This window comes from Diceros bicornis, chromosome 26 (genome assembly GCF_020826845.1).
Source record: "Diceros bicornis minor isolate mBicDic1 chromosome 26, mDicBic1.mat.cur, whole genome shotgun sequence".
In the NCBI taxonomy this organism is placed as follows: Eukaryota; Metazoa; Chordata; class Mammalia; order Perissodactyla; family Rhinocerotidae; genus Diceros; species Diceros bicornis.
This window is the reverse complement of record NC_080765.1, coordinates 28,426,632-28,445,515: the sequence shown is the minus strand read 5'-3', so window position 1 is coordinate 28,445,515 and position 18,884 is coordinate 28,426,632.

Below are 18,884 nucleotides of genomic sequence, written 5' to 3'. Positions count from 1 at the left end.
CAGAGCCTGTGCACTCCTCATTCCATCACTTTGTATCCAGTCAGTGTCTGTCCCTTTTAAGGGTGAGGTTCACGTCAGTTTGGGTGGGAAGAGGGGGAGGCTCAGCGCCCTGGCTGTGGGGCAGAAGGAAGTCCTTCATCTACTAGCGTGGGGAGGCCTGTGTATCAGGACTGCTTCTGCACAAGTTTGGCTACTAGAGGAGGCAGGAGTCTTGGTGAAAGAACAGGGGATGTGGGGACCTGCCTGGGCCCAGGGACATTCGCTCTAACCCCATCCCAGACCCGTGGCTGCAATAGCCTTCTTGGCCCCGTGCTGTGATTCCACTGGACCTCACGGGGCAGGGTGCTGCCAGGAGGCATGACAGCCAGCAGGGAGGAGGTCACCGTTACCCCAGGCTGGCTGGAGCTCCCCTGAGGAGTGGGCTCAGAAGCTGGAGCCGATGCAAGCAAGCATTAGGTTACAGAGGGCACAAGCCTGGCTCCTGTCCTTGCTGGGCCGGGGCGTCTGCAGCTGGTGCCAACAGGGAACTTGAAGTGGATGTGGGCCTGGGCATTGCCCGGAGAGGAGCTTCCTCCTCCCACCTTAAGGCAGGAGGGGCGGCGGCCACGCCCTCAGATTCGTGGAATTGACCAGCCTCAGCCTGATGTCACAGGCAGGAACATTTCCAGCCAGGCCAAGGTTGCTGCTGGCTTTGTCAAAGGCGGGGCCATGAGCCTCTGGAGCCAACAGCCACCCGTTGCTCCCCGAGCACACGTGCACATGCCCCATGGCTCCAGCGTCTCCCTGCCTGCTTGGCATCCAACCTTGCCTTGTGTGCCTGCCATGCCAAATGCTGCTCTCTCTCCTCCACTCATCCTTCCAGGCCAGGCACAAACGTCACCACCTCTGTCAAGCCTTCCCTGACCCTTCCCTTGCCCCAAGAAGTTGGAGCTTCCACAATTAAAGAATTTTTCACTTCCTGATACGATTTTTTATGCATTTGTCTGTCTCCCTCATTAAATGAGCTCCTTGAGGGCAGGAATTGTGTCTTATCTCTTTGGCCCCAGACTGGGACAGGACTAAGTACAGTGATGGCACTTAGGAAAAATTTATGGAGCTAATAAAAACCATAACAATCATAATAATGGCTAATATTTATTGAACACATTGTTTGCTAGGGATTCTGCTAAGCACCTCACACACATCAGCTCGTGGAATTCTCACAGCTCAGGCACTCTTGCAAATAGGGAAACCAAGGCACAGAGTTCTCCTCAGGGCCCCACTGCTAGTAACTGGTGGGCCGAGGTCTGCCCCCAAGAGCTTGTGTGCTTAACCACTGTGCAAACTGCCTTTCAGATGGAAGCTTTTCCCCAGAGGCCAAGTCCACTTGCTCCTGAAGAAGTTTCCTTCGGTCCTCTCTGGCTTCAGGTACAGCCTGCTCAGCCAAAGGGCCCTCTTGTGCCAGGACAGAGGCAAGGGCGCAGGAGAAACACTTCATCTGCAGACCTCTTGGACAAGCAGCCATCACGGCCAGGAGTTACTGACTCCAAGGGACAATGACTCCATTTGTGGGTCGTGGGAATATTTGTTCTTGATGCACCTTATTCTTCTCAAACTATTTGAGCTGCCATCGTCACTACTCCTCTGACTATCCTCCTAGGTCCTGAGTCCCAGACCTAAGTATCCCACAGCCCATGGAACATCTCCCTGATGACACAGACACCTCAAACTCAGCATGTCTCTTGTGAGTCTGCACCCCAAGGGGAGACATCAGACAAAAGACTCCAACCTCTCCTGGGGGTGCAAACTCAGGAGGGGCCTGAGCCGGACATGTGGGACTCCTCAAGGGTGTGGGTTAGGTCACCACGGAGGAAAAGCAGGTCAGAGAGGAGGAGCGAGTTGAGGATGGAGACCGTGGGACCTCTACAATTAAGAAGCATCTGGAACACGAGAAGGATCCTGGACAGAAGATGAAGCAGCAGCACAAGGCTCCCCTCCTCCCCATGGATCTCTTTGTCCCATGAATCGCCCAACTCTCCTTCCTCCCATCCCTCCTCCAGGCTATGCCAGGAGGATGTCTCCAAAGGGCAGGCTGGACCACTGCACTTTCTGGCTCAGAAGCCTCGGGCGGCTCCCCATCACCTTGGCTACATTTCTCAAGTTACAGGACTCACCCCACGGTGGCTTAGGTGGCATGCACAATTAACTGCTATGCAAAATGTCCCCCTCTCTCTTTCTCCACTCATCCTCCAAGACCAGGTACAGATGTCACCTTTGTAAAGTCTACCTTGACCCCCTCCCTTGTCCCAGCAAATTCGAGAATTAGGTACGATTGACTGACAGAATAAGAAAACCATTCCATTTTTCAACGTGCAAGGACAAAGTCCCAATGTGGTGCTCACAGGTCTTTAACACTCTCTGACATGCGCTAAACCCTCTTTTCTAAGAGCTGCCTCAGGCCTGCAGCTCTCTAGCTATGGAACCGAATTTCACAGCATCATTGTATTTACACTGCCTTTCTTTCCTCAGATACCTTCTGCTTACTGTAAGCCATACTGGTGTTTTGAGTCGCTGGTTCTACAAGTGTTTATTCATTCAACAAATGTTAATTGGCAGTTTCCTACGGATGCTGTAACAAATTACCACAAACTTGTGGCTTGAAACCACAGAAATTTATTCTCTTACAGTTCTGGAGGCCAGAACTCCGAAAAGAGTCTTATAGGGCTAAAATCAAGGTGTCAGCAGGGCTGTGCTCCCTGCAGAGGCTCTAGGGGAGAATCCGTTTCCCTGCCTTTGCTGGCTTCTATAAAACTGCATTCCTTGGCTCCTGGCCCCTTCCTCCACCTTCAAAGCCCACCGACTAGCATCTTGCTTCAGTTGTCACACTGACCTCTTCTGATGCAGCCAAATCTCCCAATAAGGGCACTTGTGGTTACATTTAGGGCCCACGTGGAAAATGCAGGATAGTCTTCCCATCTCAAGATCCTTAATTTAATCATATCTGCGAAGTCTCCATTTGTGCCGTAGAAGGTAACATTCACAGGGTCCAGGGATTGGGACATGGATATCTCGGAGGTCCATTATGCAGCCTCCCACAAGTGCTTGCTGCAGGCTGGCGAGGTAGGAGCTGGCGATGCATCTGTGAGTGAAGCGGACAAAACTCCCGCTCTCATGGAACTTACACGCCATTGCGGGAAGAGACAGACACTAAATGATCAATATGAGCAGTAATTTACTTAATTTCTTACTTCCGGGGGTACTTGGAATTCAGAGGCAGAGGTGGCCAGTCTCATTATTATGAGGTTGGGGAGACATTCTTGCAAGGGTGTTATCTGAACAGCTTGAGGGTGCCATTCGTGCAGATATATCTGGGTGGAGAATGTTCCAGGCAGAGGAAAAAGCCAGTGGTAACGAAACAGTTTCTCTTTAAAATGAATTTACTTACAGTGGAATATTATTCAGCCATAAAAATGAATGAACTGCTGACACATAATACAACACAGATGAACCTCAAAACCATTATGCTAAGTGAAAGAAGCCAGGCACAAAAGGCTACGTGTGGTATGATTCCATGTATACGAAATACTCCAAATAAGTAAATCCACAGAGACGAAGTGGATTAGTAGTTGCAGGGGATTAGGGGATGAGAGAATGGGGAGGGACTGCTTAATGGATACAGCTTCTCCTTTGGGGGGATGGAAATATTTTGGAACTAGATAAAGGTGAAAGTACTAAGTGCCACTGAACTGTACACTTTAAAATGGTTAATTTTATGTTATGTGAATTTTACCTCAATTAAAAAAGTCAAAAAAATAAATTTATTTGAATTAAAAGAGTGAGTGGACTTAAAGAAAAATAATAAGTGAAAAGCAAGATGCACTGATCACAGAAGTCAGGACAGCGGAAACATCCGGGGGGGCGGGAGGGGAGGGGATCAGAGGTACACAGGGCACATGAAGAACTGGCTGGCAACGAGCTGGTTCTCATCTTAAGTGGGAGTACGAACGTGAGTGTTTGCTTTCCTGTTTGTTTAAACCACACATATGTGTTTTATGCACTCTATAGTGCATGATTTTGCACAATTTAAAAAATCTCAGAAAAGAAAGAAAATGATGGGTGGGTAGTAACATAGGTATCGTGTGGATGTTAACAGCATCCTAAAAGCAACATTGTGTTCCTGGAACTGCCCCCAAGGGGCAAATAATGCTCTGGCTCTGACCCTCCCTCCTCCACTGAGGCAGCCCCGGGAGATGGCCAGTGAGACATCGTCCAGCGTGGGTGCCCTGGGAAGGTCCCTGGCCAAGCCCAGCTCTGGCCCACGCAGCCACCGCTACCTCCTAACAAGCTGAGGAACTGTTCCAGCGCCTTCTCTTCCGAGGCAGAACCAGTCCCGGGTGGAGAAGGGGCCTGGATCGGCAGGATTCCTGAGACACCGTGCTCTAATTGCAGGCTGCAGCCTGAAGGAGCCTCATTGTGTCCAGCTGGAAGCTGGAAGGAGGGGGAGGAGGAGGTGAAACAGAACTGTTAAAATGCTCCTTCCCCCTCCTCCAGGAACACTCCAGGAGGAATCTTCCCAGCCTTATCTGCTCCTAGCTCTGGCCCGACTTGCAGGTGTTTGTTTGACAAACTCTATTTGACAGTCCTGTCTGTTGACTGACTGCATGTACTCAGGAATCTGACAGTTGTCTTTTGTTCTTTTTGAATAACATTATAACAAGTACAAATTTGTATTTGTATTTATACAAAAGTAATAAATATTGCGTTAGGAATCTTGTCTGCAAGGGCCAAAAATCTAATTCACATTGGATTAAGAAAAAAGGAAGACATTTTGGCTCACATAACTGGAAATGGGTCTCTTGCGTCAGGTATGGTTGGATCCAGAGACTCAAATGATAAGATCAGAACTCGCACTACCCACCTCTCCTCTGTGCTTTCCCTTGTCTTAGTTCCATTCTCAGGCACACTCCCCTACAGAGTGTCAAGATGGTTGCTAGAGGCCCCAGACATGTGTCCCATCTCTCAGCACCCTCAAAAGAAAGAGAGCTTCTCTTTTACAACTATTCCAAAAAACAAAATTATCTAATGGGCTTGTATTTGACATACTTGGGTCATTGGTCTTTTCTTGAACCAATCACTGTGGCCAAAGAGATGAAATCCTGTGATGGGCCAGGCCTGGATGGTGCTTCTTTCTGCACTGAAGGAGCGCCTGCATTCCTCCAGAACTCCAGAGGGAGAGTGAGGTAAGGAGTGGCTGCCCCAGAGCTGCCAGGGTGCTGCTGTCAGAAGAAGGAAGACTGTTTGCTGTCCAGCACAAACAGTAGAAACCTGCGACGTGTTACAGAAAATTGGAAAATTTCAGGAAAGCACAGAGAAGAAAATAAAGACCAGCTATTGTTCCACCATGACAGGCTTCCTTGAGAGATCCTCCGGGCTATCTTCTCACACATGAGGAAACTCAGTCAAGCTCAGAGGAGGCCCCAACCCAGCAGCATGGCAGGGATCCAAGAACATGAGAAAGAGAAGAAAAGCAAAGCAAAGAGAGCTTTGGTGAGACTGTGAGACTGGCTCTCCATGGTCTCTGCCAACCTCCCACAGCCAGTCAGTCCTCAGGTCCCCACTAACCTCAACAAATTTCTGCCTCTTTGAATACCCCCAGCCACCCATCCATCCATCATTGGTTTGTTCATCGATTCATCTGTCCATTCACGTAACCTTCCATTCACATGTCCATCCATCCATCCTACCACCCATCTATCCAAAAAGTTCTGAAGTCAGACTGCCTGGTCCTGGGACCTGGCTCAAATCTAGTTCCCAACACTTATCAACTGTGTGACTTTGGGCAAGTTACTTAACCAACCTGTACCTCAGTTTCCTCATCTGTAAAGGGAGGCTAATAACAGTTTCTACTGCATAAGATTATTTTGCAGATAAAATGAGATAAGGGAGATACTAAGGTTAGCTGAGGGCCTGGCTCACAAAAGATTCTCAGTAGAGCTGTCTAGATTTGGGTTTTGTTGTTTTTATAACATTAGGTATTTACCACGATCAGACGTTAGCCGGGCTCCCTCCAGGTAGCTGAATGGGCTAAGTTTGGAAGAGCACCACCTACTCCAACTTTTCCCTTTTCGCTGCCTAGAGGGAGGTTCTGGCTATGAAGAACTGTGAGGCCCTCAGGGAAATGCCCTCTGGGATTTACTGATAAAAAAGCTGCTATATCTCGGTTTAAAAAAAAAAAAAAGGCAGCTCCGGCTTTGCAGCTCCTGAAGGCCCTCAAGGCAGTGGTGTGGCCCTGGGATCTGCTATTGCTGCTTAGACTTCCCGGCTTAAGGCTGAGCACCTGAGAAATGGCCCAACTGGACCATTGGAGAGCCTCCGTTTTAATGCAGATCTGGGGAGTGGGACAGACAAGTACCAGCCTGCCCTTCAGACCCTTGATGGACAGTTTATGGAAACTGACAGGCTTACAGAACGCCTCAGGAGCCAAGAGGGTGTCCTCATCACTTCTTCCCCCTGAGGCAGAGATGTTGGGAAAGAGGAGGACTGGGGAGGTCACTAGCTGGTTCTCTAGATGGCAAATTGGATTTGCATTTCTTGGCCAAGACTTGAGATCTTGGAATAATGTTCCAGGCTCTCCTGAGTGAAGGAAGCAGCTCAAGAAATAAGGGGAGACTATGGTTGCCCTGAGCCAGCCAGCTTGTTCCAAAGGCTTTGCACTGAGTCTGAGAAGAAAGAGAGAAAAAGAACAGGATCCGGGCTTGGCATGGGGCCCGAGTCAAGGATCAACCTGTGGTCACAGGAAGGCGCAGCCTATACTCAGAGTCAAGAGTCAATCTGTGGTCAGGTTCAGGGTTCAACCCACATTAGGGCCAGGCCCAGTCAGTACCAGGTCTCTGGTCCTGCTGACCCCACTTCACAGTCAGGCTTGCGGTGGAGGCCGCCTCCTTGCCTACAGGCATTCCTCAAGGTGGGCTTAACATTCCCTGGACCTTTTCTGCTACTACCGTGCCACTCCTTACAGCCTCCTCCTTTGAGGCTCCTGCATGTGACATACCACCCTCGTTCATTCTTGCCCACATGACCCACTGTCATCCAGGGCCCTTGTTCACATCCCCTGAAGACGTCAGCCCCCACTGCCCTGTTTCTTCTTACATTAGTGCTTTTCCAGTTGTGGTGGATATCCCAACTCTCAATGGCTTTGGCAAAAGATGGGGTGGGAGAATACTTGGACTCACTTAAATGAATTGTGTAGATGCCTCCAGCTTTAGACATGGATGGACCCATGTGTTCAGTCAGTTGTCGGGACTTCATCCATTCCTCTCCCCCAGTGCCCTCATCTCCTTGCCTTTATTCTCAAGACCACTTCTCTCCATAAAGTGGGAAGATGGTCTCTGACATCCACCACCACCACTCCAAGCCTACCTTGCTTTGACAGCTTGTTCATGTCAAAGAAAAGGCGATCCTTCTTCCGCCAGCATACATAGATCAAACTCATCAAGGGATTGTGATTGGTTCTGCTTGGGTCACATGCCCTGCTCTGAACCAATCACTGTGGCCAGAGGATGGAGTCTCTAGCTAGCCATGTCTATGTCACATACCCAACCTTGATAAGAGTGAATTCCACCCAAGTCACATGGATCCCCAAAGAATGGTGGCTGAGAGCCAACAAGCATAGATCCTCACCTTGAGCAAATTGAACTTGAACTGTGAATGACCAGCTCAATCAGGAGACCTCACAATTCCTTGAGTTCGTCTACTCCAACAGCTTTCACTCCATTCCTCTGTAGCCACCCACTCTCAAGGCTACACCTTGGACAGAAACATACCTCCCATCCCTCCACCTTTCCCACTCTGTACTTCCTCCATCCCTGCCTCTTGACCCAATCTGAATCTCTAGACCCCCTCAGCCTTCCCTAGACTCCCAGCTCATCAGCCCTCTTCCTTATCTTCCTTCCATCCTTGACCCCATGTTCAAACATTTCAACCTCCCTCTCACCACCATCCTCATCTTTCCACCCTCACAGCCCTGGTCAGTCCAAGAGGGAGTTTCTTCTTCCTGCTAATGGGCTCACCAGTGAGGGAAGTCATGTTTTTGTGTCATTGTACACAAGTTTGTGTCATTGTACACAAACAGGGCAGCAGGGGCCCTGTTTATGGTAATGGCGGTTACTTAGCACAGTGCTTCTCAAATTTTGATGTGCATGTGATTCACTGAGGGATCAAATTTAAAATGCAGATGCTGATTTCTTAGGTCTGGAGTGAGGTGTGCAGTTCTAACTGGCTCCCAGGTGAGGCCAACGTTGCTGACCCTCAGAGCACTCTGTGAGCAGCCAGGGTTTAGCAATCCCTTACCACAGTGTCCCTCCTACTTTTCTCCAGGGAGAACAACCTGGGGCACTTTTTAAATATAAATGTTATCAAGTTTCCTCCCTGGAATTTCAGATTGAGTAGGTGTGAATTGGAGGTCCAGGGACTCTTGATTTTAACACATCCCAGATGACTCTTATCTCCTGGGATAGTTGGGAAATACTGCTGTCTCACCGCCATTTGGTTGAATGACTCATTTTGGCTTGCAGGCTCCACCCGTTCCCCATCCCCCTCACCTTCAGCAGGTGAGCTGGCCCCTACCTCCCGGAGAAAACCAGGTGGGTTGGCACAAACTCTTCTGCCAATGAACTCTACCGCGCTAGTCCCTCTTATCTTTGTTCTTCTGCCTCTAGTCTTGGAGAAAGAGACACCTCGGAGAAAACCAGGTGGGTTGGCACAAACTCTTCTGCCAATGAACTCTACTGCGCTAGTCCCTCTTATCTTTGTTCTTCTGCCTCCAGTCTTGGAGAAAGAGACACCTCGTCCACCTTAACCCGTCCCACCAGCCTTCCTCAGCCACGCTGCCCCATTGCATGCATGCAGCTTCGTTTCATGCTGTATCTTCAGCCTCTGCCCCTCTCCCAGCCCCTTCTCTGCCTGTGAAAACTATCCTGTCCTAAAATTCTTCACTACTCATACTCTATCTTCCTCTTCTCTTCACCACCAAGGTTTTGTTTTTTTTTTTATCTTGTCTATCTATATCCTATAGTGCTATAATTAAAAAGGGATCTTTTATATCAGAAAACTTATTTTTTAAACATTTTTAAAAGCTTTTTTATTTTGAAATCATTTTAGATTTACAGGTGAATTGCAAAAATAGTAGAGAGTTCCCGTGTACCCTTCACCCCACTTCCCCTAATGTTTACGTTTTACAAACCATGGCACATTTGTCAAAACTAAAAAATTGATGTTGGTACACTACTATGAACTAAACTACAAACTTTATTCGATTTCACCAGTTTTTCCACTAAGGTCCAAAAAGTGTATATTTTTCATCATATTCATCCTTTCAAAAATTAGAAAGAACAGATATAAAAAGAAAAAAAGATCATGATCACCAAAACCACCATTCAGACACAATTACAGGTAACATTTTATTTTTTCTCCTGCTATGTTTTACCCATATAAATATACATTTTTTACAAAAATACACTTACCCTGCCCTGCAATCTGCTTTTCCCACTAAATACTATATTATAAATGGCTTCCCACATTAGTAATTATAGCTCCAGATCACAAATTTTTATTTCATTAAAATTTTTATTTTCACTTTTTGATGGAACAGATTCACATGGTTCAAAATTCAAAAGGTAGAAAAGGATATTTAGCAAAAATCATCCATCTCCATTTCTCACTCACCCAATCCCTTTCTCTCCCAAATTACTGTACAGATCAAAAAATGTTAAAGCCTGAAAGCAAATTCTGGGATGAATAAACCAGTATTTTGCTTAATCACTCCTCTATTACTGGACACTTAGGATGTTTCCACTGGTTTACATTATAAATGACACTTTGATTTAACAATCTGATGTCTACACCTTTGCCCCATTGTCCAATTATTTCCTCAGGATGAATTCCTAGTGGACCGGCCAGGTCAAAAAGTTGACACTTTGGGGGCAGGGCGTGTCGGCATCTTTTGATTTCCAATTGCTGTCTACCAAGATTATGCACCACTTCCCTACACCCAGGCCCACCCACGCTATCAGATTTACCAATCAGATAGGCCACAGTGGTGGGATCTCAATCTGCGTTTCTTTTGTAAGCAGAGAGGTTGTGGCATGTTTGTTGGTATCTACGTATAGAAGAATTTCTTGGAAGATGACCTCGGATTGCTGCCTCCACTTGTTCATTCCCCGTTGACTCTCCAACTCCTTACAGTCTGGGATCCAACTTCATCCTTTCCCCTCCAAGATACTCCAGCAAAGTCTGCCGCATAGGCACCCACCAAATGGGCCCTCCCAATCTTCATCCTGTTTAATCACCCTTTGTCACTGAACGTTATAGATCAGGCCATCCTTTAAAACAAATTTGTGGAGCCAGCCTTAGTGGCCTAGCAGTTAAATTCAGTGCACTCTGCTTCGGCGGCCTGGGTTCACTCCTGGGCACGGACCTACACAGCTGTGTTAGCGGCCATGCTGTGCTAGCAGCCCACATACTAAAAAATAGAGGAAGATTGGTATGGATGTTAGCTCAGCGTGAATCTTCCTCAGCAAAGAAAGAAAATTTTTAAATAAATAAATAAATAAATTTGTGGTTGTTAGACTGAGCCTGGTTTTTTTTGCGTATTTTTTTTGTGTGTGTGTGAGGAAGATCAGCCCTGAGCTAACATCCATACCAATCCTCCTCTTTTTGCTGAGGAAGACTGGCCCTGGGCTAACATCGTCCCCATCTTCCTCCACTTTGTATGGGACGCCGCCACACCATGGCCTGACAAGTGGTGCATCAGTACGCGCCCAGGATCCAAACCCCGAGCCACCACAGCGGATCACGTGCACTTAACCGCTATGCCATGGGGCCGGGCCCCTGAACCTGTTTTTTTAAAATCCAGCTCTGTTTACAGAATTTACAATTTTATGTATCTACTTCAAGTCTGACAAACATATACAGTCAAGTAAACACCACAACAGTCATAATATAGAATATTTCCATCACTTCAAAAAGTTCTCTTGTGCCTCTTTGCAGTCAATCTCTCCCCTTTGCCAGACCCTGGCAACCACTAATCAGCTTTTTATCACTATAGTTTTGCCTTTTCTTGAATTTTATACAAGCGGAATCACATAGTATTTGGGTTTTTGTTTCTGGATTCTTTCTCTTAGCATAATGCGTTTAAGATTCATCAATGTTGTTGTGAGTATCAGTAGTTTATTCCTTTTTATTCCATTGTATGGAAATACCACAGTTTGTGTATCCATTCCGAGGTTGACTTTTGGGTTGTTTCCAGTTTTTGGCTATTTTGAATAAAGCTGTTAGGAACATTCAAGTACAAGTCTTTCTGTGAATATAAGTTTTTCAATTCTCTTGGTTAAATTTCTAGGAGTGGAATTCCTGGGACACTATGTAGGTGCCTGTATAACTTTAGAAGAAACTGCCAATCCATTTCCCAAAGCGGCTGTACCATTTTACATTCCCACCAGCAAGGAGTGAGAGTTCAAGTTGCTTTACATCTTCATCAGCACTTAGTATTGTCAGTCTTTCTAATTTTAGCCATACTAATAGGTATGAGGTGGTATCTCATTGCAGTTTTAATGTGCATTTCCCTAGTGACTGTGAATTTGAGCATCTTTTCGTGTGCTTATTTGCTACTCGTGTATCTTCTTTGGTTAAAATTTTTCATTAAAAAAATTAGGGCAACACGTGCCCATGGTTTCAAAAAAATTCAAGAGGTACAAAAGAGGAAACTAATTCTCCTTCATATCCCTGATAACCTGTGAAGGTGACAGCTGAGGAAACTGAGGCACAGGTAACTTTTCCCTGGTTACACAGCTAGGAAGTGATAGAGTTGGGATTTAAACCAAGCCAATCTGGCCCCAAAGCCAAACCTTTACCCATTTTGACATAAATGATGGCACATCCTGTTCTATTCTGCTTCTGACTCTTTTCACTTCAAATATCTTGGATATGGTTCCACATCAGGGTTTACTATTTCCCTTACTTGTTTTAACAACCCCACGTATTCCACTGAAACGATGTGCCATTCTTTATTTGGCAAATCCCCTATTGATGGATGGTTAGGTTGTTTCCAACCCTTTGCTACAACAATAATGCTGCGGTGACTATCCTTGGACCAGCCTCTCTGCATGCATGTACGAGCATATTCATCCAACACGTACCTAGAAGTGGGATTACTGGGCCAAACGTGTTTGTCTTTACTATTTTTGAGTGCCTATTTCCCCACATCCTCTCCCACACAGTGTTAAACTTTTCCATTCTTGCCAATCTGGTAGATTTTTTTTTTTAAATGAGGAAGATTTGGCCCTGAGCTAACGTCTGTGATCAACCTTCCTCTTTTTACTGAGGAAGATTATCCCTGAGCTAACACCTGTGCCAATCTTCCTCTATTTTTGTATATAGAACATCGCCACAGCCTGGCTCGATGAACGGTGTGTAGGTCCCCGCCCAGGAACAGAACCCTCGAACCCAGATCACCAAAGCGGAGCACATGAACTTAACCACTATGCCAGTGGGCCTGCCCCCTGGTAGATTTTTTTCTTTTTTTTTTTCTGTGAGGAAGATCAGCCCTGAGCTAACATCCATGCCAATCCTCCTCTTTTTGCTGAGGAAGACCGGCCCTGGGCTAACATCTGTGCCCATCTTCCTCTACTTTATATGGGACGCCACCACAGCATGGCCTGACAAGCGGTGCATCAGTGTGCGCCCGGGATCCGAACCCGGGCTGCCAGCAGCGGAGCGTGCACACTTAACCACTACGCCATGGGACTGGCCCCCAGATTTTTTTTCTAGTGGTCCCTCTTCATTGTTTTATCGTGCATTTCTTCCGTTATGAGTGAGATTGAGTATGTTTTCACGTCTTTAAAATTCGATTGCATTTCCAGTGAATCAAAATTCTCCTTAAAACGTCTGGGGGCAACACACCTAGCCCCTGGTTTTGCTCTTACTTCTCTGTTTTTTTTTTTCCTTCCCCATCTTCTTCGCTAGCTTCCCTTCCTCCATTCTCCTCTCCAAATGGCAATTCTCCGTGGTTTTCTCCTTAATCCTCTCCTCACTCTGCTTTATACTTCTGGGCTACTTGTTCTTGCCCACAGCAGCCATTGTCCCCTTCTTGTATACAATTCTAATTCTATATCTTTATATAACTCTCGGGAGCTTCAGATCCACATTTTCAATTGCCTTCTAGACACTTCTACCTCAACACCCTTCAAACACCTCAAAAGTCTCTATGTTCAAAACTAGATTTCGTCTCCTCCCCTTCCAAATCTGTTCATCTTCCCAAAATGTCAGCTGGTGGCATCTCCATCTACCCAGTCAGTCAGAGAAAAAACTTGGAAGTCTTTCTGCCCTCATCCCCAATCCAATCAGTCACCAAGTCCTAAATGTTGGGTGGGCTTGAAAAGAAGTTATTCCAATGCATTGGACTAGAGCCGTAATTTAGACATCTGAATTTGGGGACAGAGGTCTTCATCACTGGCTCTTCAAACCTCCTTTGGCCTACATTCCTCTCCACTTGGTCCCAGGATAGCTCTTTTATCTGGCTTTTTCCATGATGTCCAGGTAACTCCTTTTATCTTAGGATGTTTGACTGTGCTTAGGTATGGTTAGCTAGTATTGAGGTTTTTTTACCTTTTCACACGGGTAAGGGCTGCCTGCGCCTTATCTACAGATGCAGCACATTGGGGAAGATCCAGCCATTCTGTGCTACAACCCAGCCACAGAGAAGTCCAGGAAGGGGCCTTTCATGTGCCATTGGCTGGCACATTCCTGGGGCTCTAAGAGATAGCTGAAGATATACCTCCAAACTGGGGCAAAAAGTTTGCTCCTCCTATCCTCCGCAGAGGCACTGCAAATAATAAAAGCGAACCTACATAATAATAATTGTTAACATTGATTAAACTTTCACTATACGCCAGACATTAGATGTGCTACACATATGATCTCCTTTAATCCTCATGATGGCCTACAAAATGGATACTAATCTTATCCCCATTTTACAGAAAAGGAAACTGAGGCTCTGAGTACTTAAGTAACTTTCCTTGACTGCAAAGTCCACCAGCTTAACCACTTTACTACACTCCAGCACAGTGGCTCACTGGTGCAGAACTCTAGTCATGGAGTAATCAGCCACAGACACATTGAGATTTCTTACTACAATGTCAGAGGGTCCGCCCACCTCCCAGGCCTGGCTCGCTCTTTGCCTGAGCCCTCCAGAACAAATTCCTGACGACTGCTGTCGGGCAGTTTCCACTGCAGGCTGACCTCAGGGCACCAGCCCAGGTTAGGAGAACTCAGTCGCCTCTACCCTAGAACTTATCTTCCTCCCTGGAGCAAGCCCCACCCACTAGTGCTCCAACATTCTTTTCTGATCACCGGCCGCCATCTCGGGTTTGGTTCCTTGAAGCTGGCTTTCAATTCTTTCAGTGAATATTTACTAAATAATCTGTGACAGACACTGGGCAGGAGACAAAAATACTAGTACCGTGCCTCATATATACTTGGCTCTCCATAAATATTTTTTGAATGAATGACTAGGCATTGCACATGCTCTGTAGACCTCAGTCTGCAGAGCTAGAATTCCAGGTGGTGAGACAGAATACAAGAATGTCTAAGAGCACAGCATAGGGTATCTACTTGGGGGCTTCCCGGAACACGTCCTGGAGGAAGTGAGGTTTAAGCTGAGGCCTGAGGCATGGCTTGGTTAGCCCAGTGAAGGAGGATGAGGCAAAGGGAGAATGAGGTTTATCATAAGAGGAAAAACCTCACCCCACAGATGGAAAATAGTGAAGGACGCCCCTTATAGGGCAGGCCGGAAACATTAAGGATTTTCTGCAAGCTACACTGAGCTTAAACCAGATTGAGGGTAAGGATTGCCAAGCCATGATTCATTCCAAGCGAGAGAAAAGCCCATTCAAAGAAGAGATGGAAGGGACAAAAAGAATTCCTGCTAGCTCCGAGGACACCAGCTGAGGACACCAGTGGTACAGTGTGTGGGGATGAGGGGAAACCAAACTTGATTCTGCTAAAGTGTCCAGCAACATCTCCTCAACCCAAGAGATGTACCAGATTGAACAGGATCACCCCCAAACATGGCCTCCAATAAGGCCAGCTGTGCTTATTAAAGAAGGTGTCACTGCCCCAGTCACACCGGACTGTAACGGAGGCCATTTGGCACAAAGGTGAAATCCTCTAGTGCGTCTGCGCTGGGCTGCAGATCCCTCCCTCTCCCCACAGGTTGCTGACTCTTTAATAGGGTGAGCAAAGGTGCAGTACATATAAACTTTTCCCTCCTGTCTTAGTCCAGGCCAAAAATATTTAAACAGACTCTTTAACGCATCTTAACGCCCACTGTTGAACAAACATGGGCCTCCTTCCATAAGAATGAGCAAATAGAGAATAATGACTGGGCATATCTGGAGATCTAGCACGTCAAAGGATGCTGACATAGAGCCTTAGAGCAAATGTCCCCGGATAAATCACCCTGAGGGCCCAGAGGACAAAATTTGCAATTTATAGTCTTAAGATTAGAGGCTTTTGGATCTCTCAAACAATTCTTAACACGAGAAAATAACCCTAGTACATAAAACTATTCTGAAGATGAAAAATGTTATCTATGGAGTTTTAAAAGGCCATAAAGGCAGTTAACAAAAGATTTAATGCTGCATAAAATCAAGACAGTGAATCTGAAGAACTGACTAAAAGGTTGTAAAGCTCAGAGAGAAAAGATAAAGAAAAAAAAAAGATAAGCAAATTGACAAAGAGATTCAAGGGATAAATGTGTATATACTGGATGCCCAGAAGAACAGAACGGAGAAGAAAGATTCAAGGGAGAAACAGGAGAAAGTGTCACGAAACAGAAGAAATATGTGAATCTATGGAATAAAATGATTCCTTGATTACATGGCAAAAATTAATGGAAAAAAACTCCAAAATCTGTATATAGCTTGTGAAACTTTAAAAAATTTCAAACATACAGAAAAATTCCGACAAGAACCCAGGCAGAAAAACCAGGTTACATACAAGTTAGGTTGTCAGCAGATTTCTAAGACTTATACATCGCAGTAACACTCAAGAAATGTGTACGATTTTTAGTGGGAAAGATTGTGGTCCATTTACATGCAAGTGAAACAGAAAAAAATCAGGCATGCAAGAGTTCAAAAAAGATACCACATGCACCTTTCCAAAATGAATTTCATAAAAAATTTTGCTAGCCTAAGAAACAATTCCAAATAAAGATCCCAGGAGCAGGAATGACAAAGAACAAAACGCTAGTGAAAGAGAGATAAGCAATCTAGATCTAAATATCTCAGATAATTTTAATAATATCAATCTTGATTCTAAACTTTCATTAAGTATCTATTGCCACATTACAAATTACCCCAAAACTTAGTGGCTTAGTAGCATTTGAATCGGTAGACTGAGTAAAGCAGATTGCCCTCCCCAGTGTGAGTGGGCCTCGTTCAATCAGATGAGGGCCTGAATAGAACAAAAAGGCACAGGAAGGGAGAATTCGCTCTCTCTGCGTGACTGACCTGAAACACTGGTCTTCTCCTGCTGTTGGACTGAGACTTATATGGCTCTCTGGCTCTCAGGCCTTCAGACTTGGATTAGAACCTACACCATCAGTTTTCTTGGTTCTCAGGCCTTTGGACTTGAACAGGAACTACCCTACCAGCTTTCCTGAGTCTCCACCTTGCAGATGGCAGATGGTGGGACATCTCAGCCTCCATAATCACATGAGCCATGAGCCAATGCCAATTCTTTATAATAAATCCCTCTCTCTCTCTCTCTCTCTCTGTATCTACCTATATCTCACATTGGTTCTGTTTCTCTGGAGAACCCTGACTAATGCAGCAATACCATAGCTATTGTATTCATCAGGAGTATTGTGGTGGCAAGGGACAGAAACCAAATTCAAGCTGGCATAAACTAAAAGAGGGATTTATTGTCTTGTGTAACTAGAAAGTCTAGAGATAATCATGCTGGCTTCAGGCATGTCTTGATCCAGCAGTTCAGATGATCTCATTAAGGCTGTATCTCTCTCTCTCAGTTTTTCAGAAAGGCTCTCTCAATTCTGGTGGACAAAAAGAGCTCTAATAGTCCAAGATTCATATCCTAAAAGCTTGGCAACCCCAGAACAAAGAGAGAATCTCTAGTACCCAAGTGCCAGGGAGAATTCTCATTGGCTTAAGTTGTGTCATTTCCATCCCTGAGGCACTAACCATAGCCAGGGTGGTAGGGGGCTCTGACTGGCCAGGCCTATGTGTGTAATGTATCACTTTAAACTACATAAATGGTATCAAACCATACATACACTAGTTTTCAAATGTGTCCACAAATTCTTTGACACTCCTTCCTTTGAAAGATGGAGTCTAATTCCTCTTGCCCTAAATGTAGACCAAACTTAGTGACTTATTCCTAATGAATAGAACGTGGCAGAAGTGATGGTATGTGACTTCCAAAGCTCACATTGCCACTTCCACCTGGGCTGTCTTGGATTGCTCACTCTGGGGGTAGTCAGCTGCCATCTTGTAAGGATACTCAAGTAGCCCTGTGGAGAGGTCCACATGGGGAGAAACTCAGGCCTTTCACAAATAATCAGCACAAACTTGACAGCCATATGAGTAAACCACCTTAGAAATGGATCCTCCAGCCCCAGTCAAGTCTTCAGATGACTGTAGCCCCAGCTGACATCTTGACCATAACTTCACAAGAGACCCTGAACCAGACCGTCCCAACTAAGCTACACTTGAATTCATGACTCACACAAACTATGAAGATAATAAATGTTTATTGTTATTTAGAGCCACTAAGTTTGGGGATAATTTGTCATATGACAACAGATAGCTAATACACATATAATTCTGCATCATGCTTTTTTCCCTTAATATTGAGTCTTTTAGCCCTAGCCATATTAATACACATAGATCAGGTTATTTATTTTGACTGCCACAACCACATTTTACTCATACATTCCTGGTAGGTATCTAGGTTGCTTCTGGTTTTTTGCCATTACAAACCATGCTGCAATGAACAAACTTGTGCAAGCTTCCTTATGCACATATGTAAGACCCTTGTAGGCAACAAACACTAAAATTTTTCTGGAGAGTGCTAATTTGTTCTCCAAAGTAGATATCCCATATAGTCTGCACTACGAGTGTTCGAGAGTACCGTTTCCACCTGTGTCCCTGAGAGCACTGATACTGTCAGACTTTCAAACTTCTTGCCATGCTGAAGAGTTGAAAAGAATCTCATTGTTCTAATTTACATTTCCCTGATAACCAATGGGCATGTCCACCCAGAGCCTCAGGAAGCATACTCGGGGCCAGAGTCCTCAACAACACAGGACATAAAGCTCATCAGATCACTCCTGGGAAGCTCGTCTCCCAAGAATTTTCCCAGGATCCTCCATCCCCTGGGCAAAGTCTGTTCTTTGTCACTGGCCTGATGGAATACTTAAAAATGCCTCAGTTGGCCAGTCATTTCCAGGAAGGATACAGGCTTCTGACTGCCGTCTGCACAGCCCAGTTCAGGACTGGGGGCCGGCTTCACTCCCTCCCTTTCCCTCAGGAATTATGGCAGATGACAGCAAGAGGCAGCAGCCAGCGGGGTGCTGAGCCACAGTACAGAGCCTTCCATAGAAAGCGCCCAAGAATTCTGCCCTCTGGAGGGTGGCCCAATGGGGCAAAGGGGAATAGGGAGGGTGGAGACATCAGTAAGCTTGCCAGTGCGAACTTTGGGCACCTGGCTGGACTCACAGGCTCCTGCTTATGCCCTGAGGAACTGGCCAGTGGGAACACAGGAACAGGGACCTGGCCTCAGACGTCCCTCAGAGTTGGCCTGCTCTCACAGGCCGCTCAGACCAGCCCTGG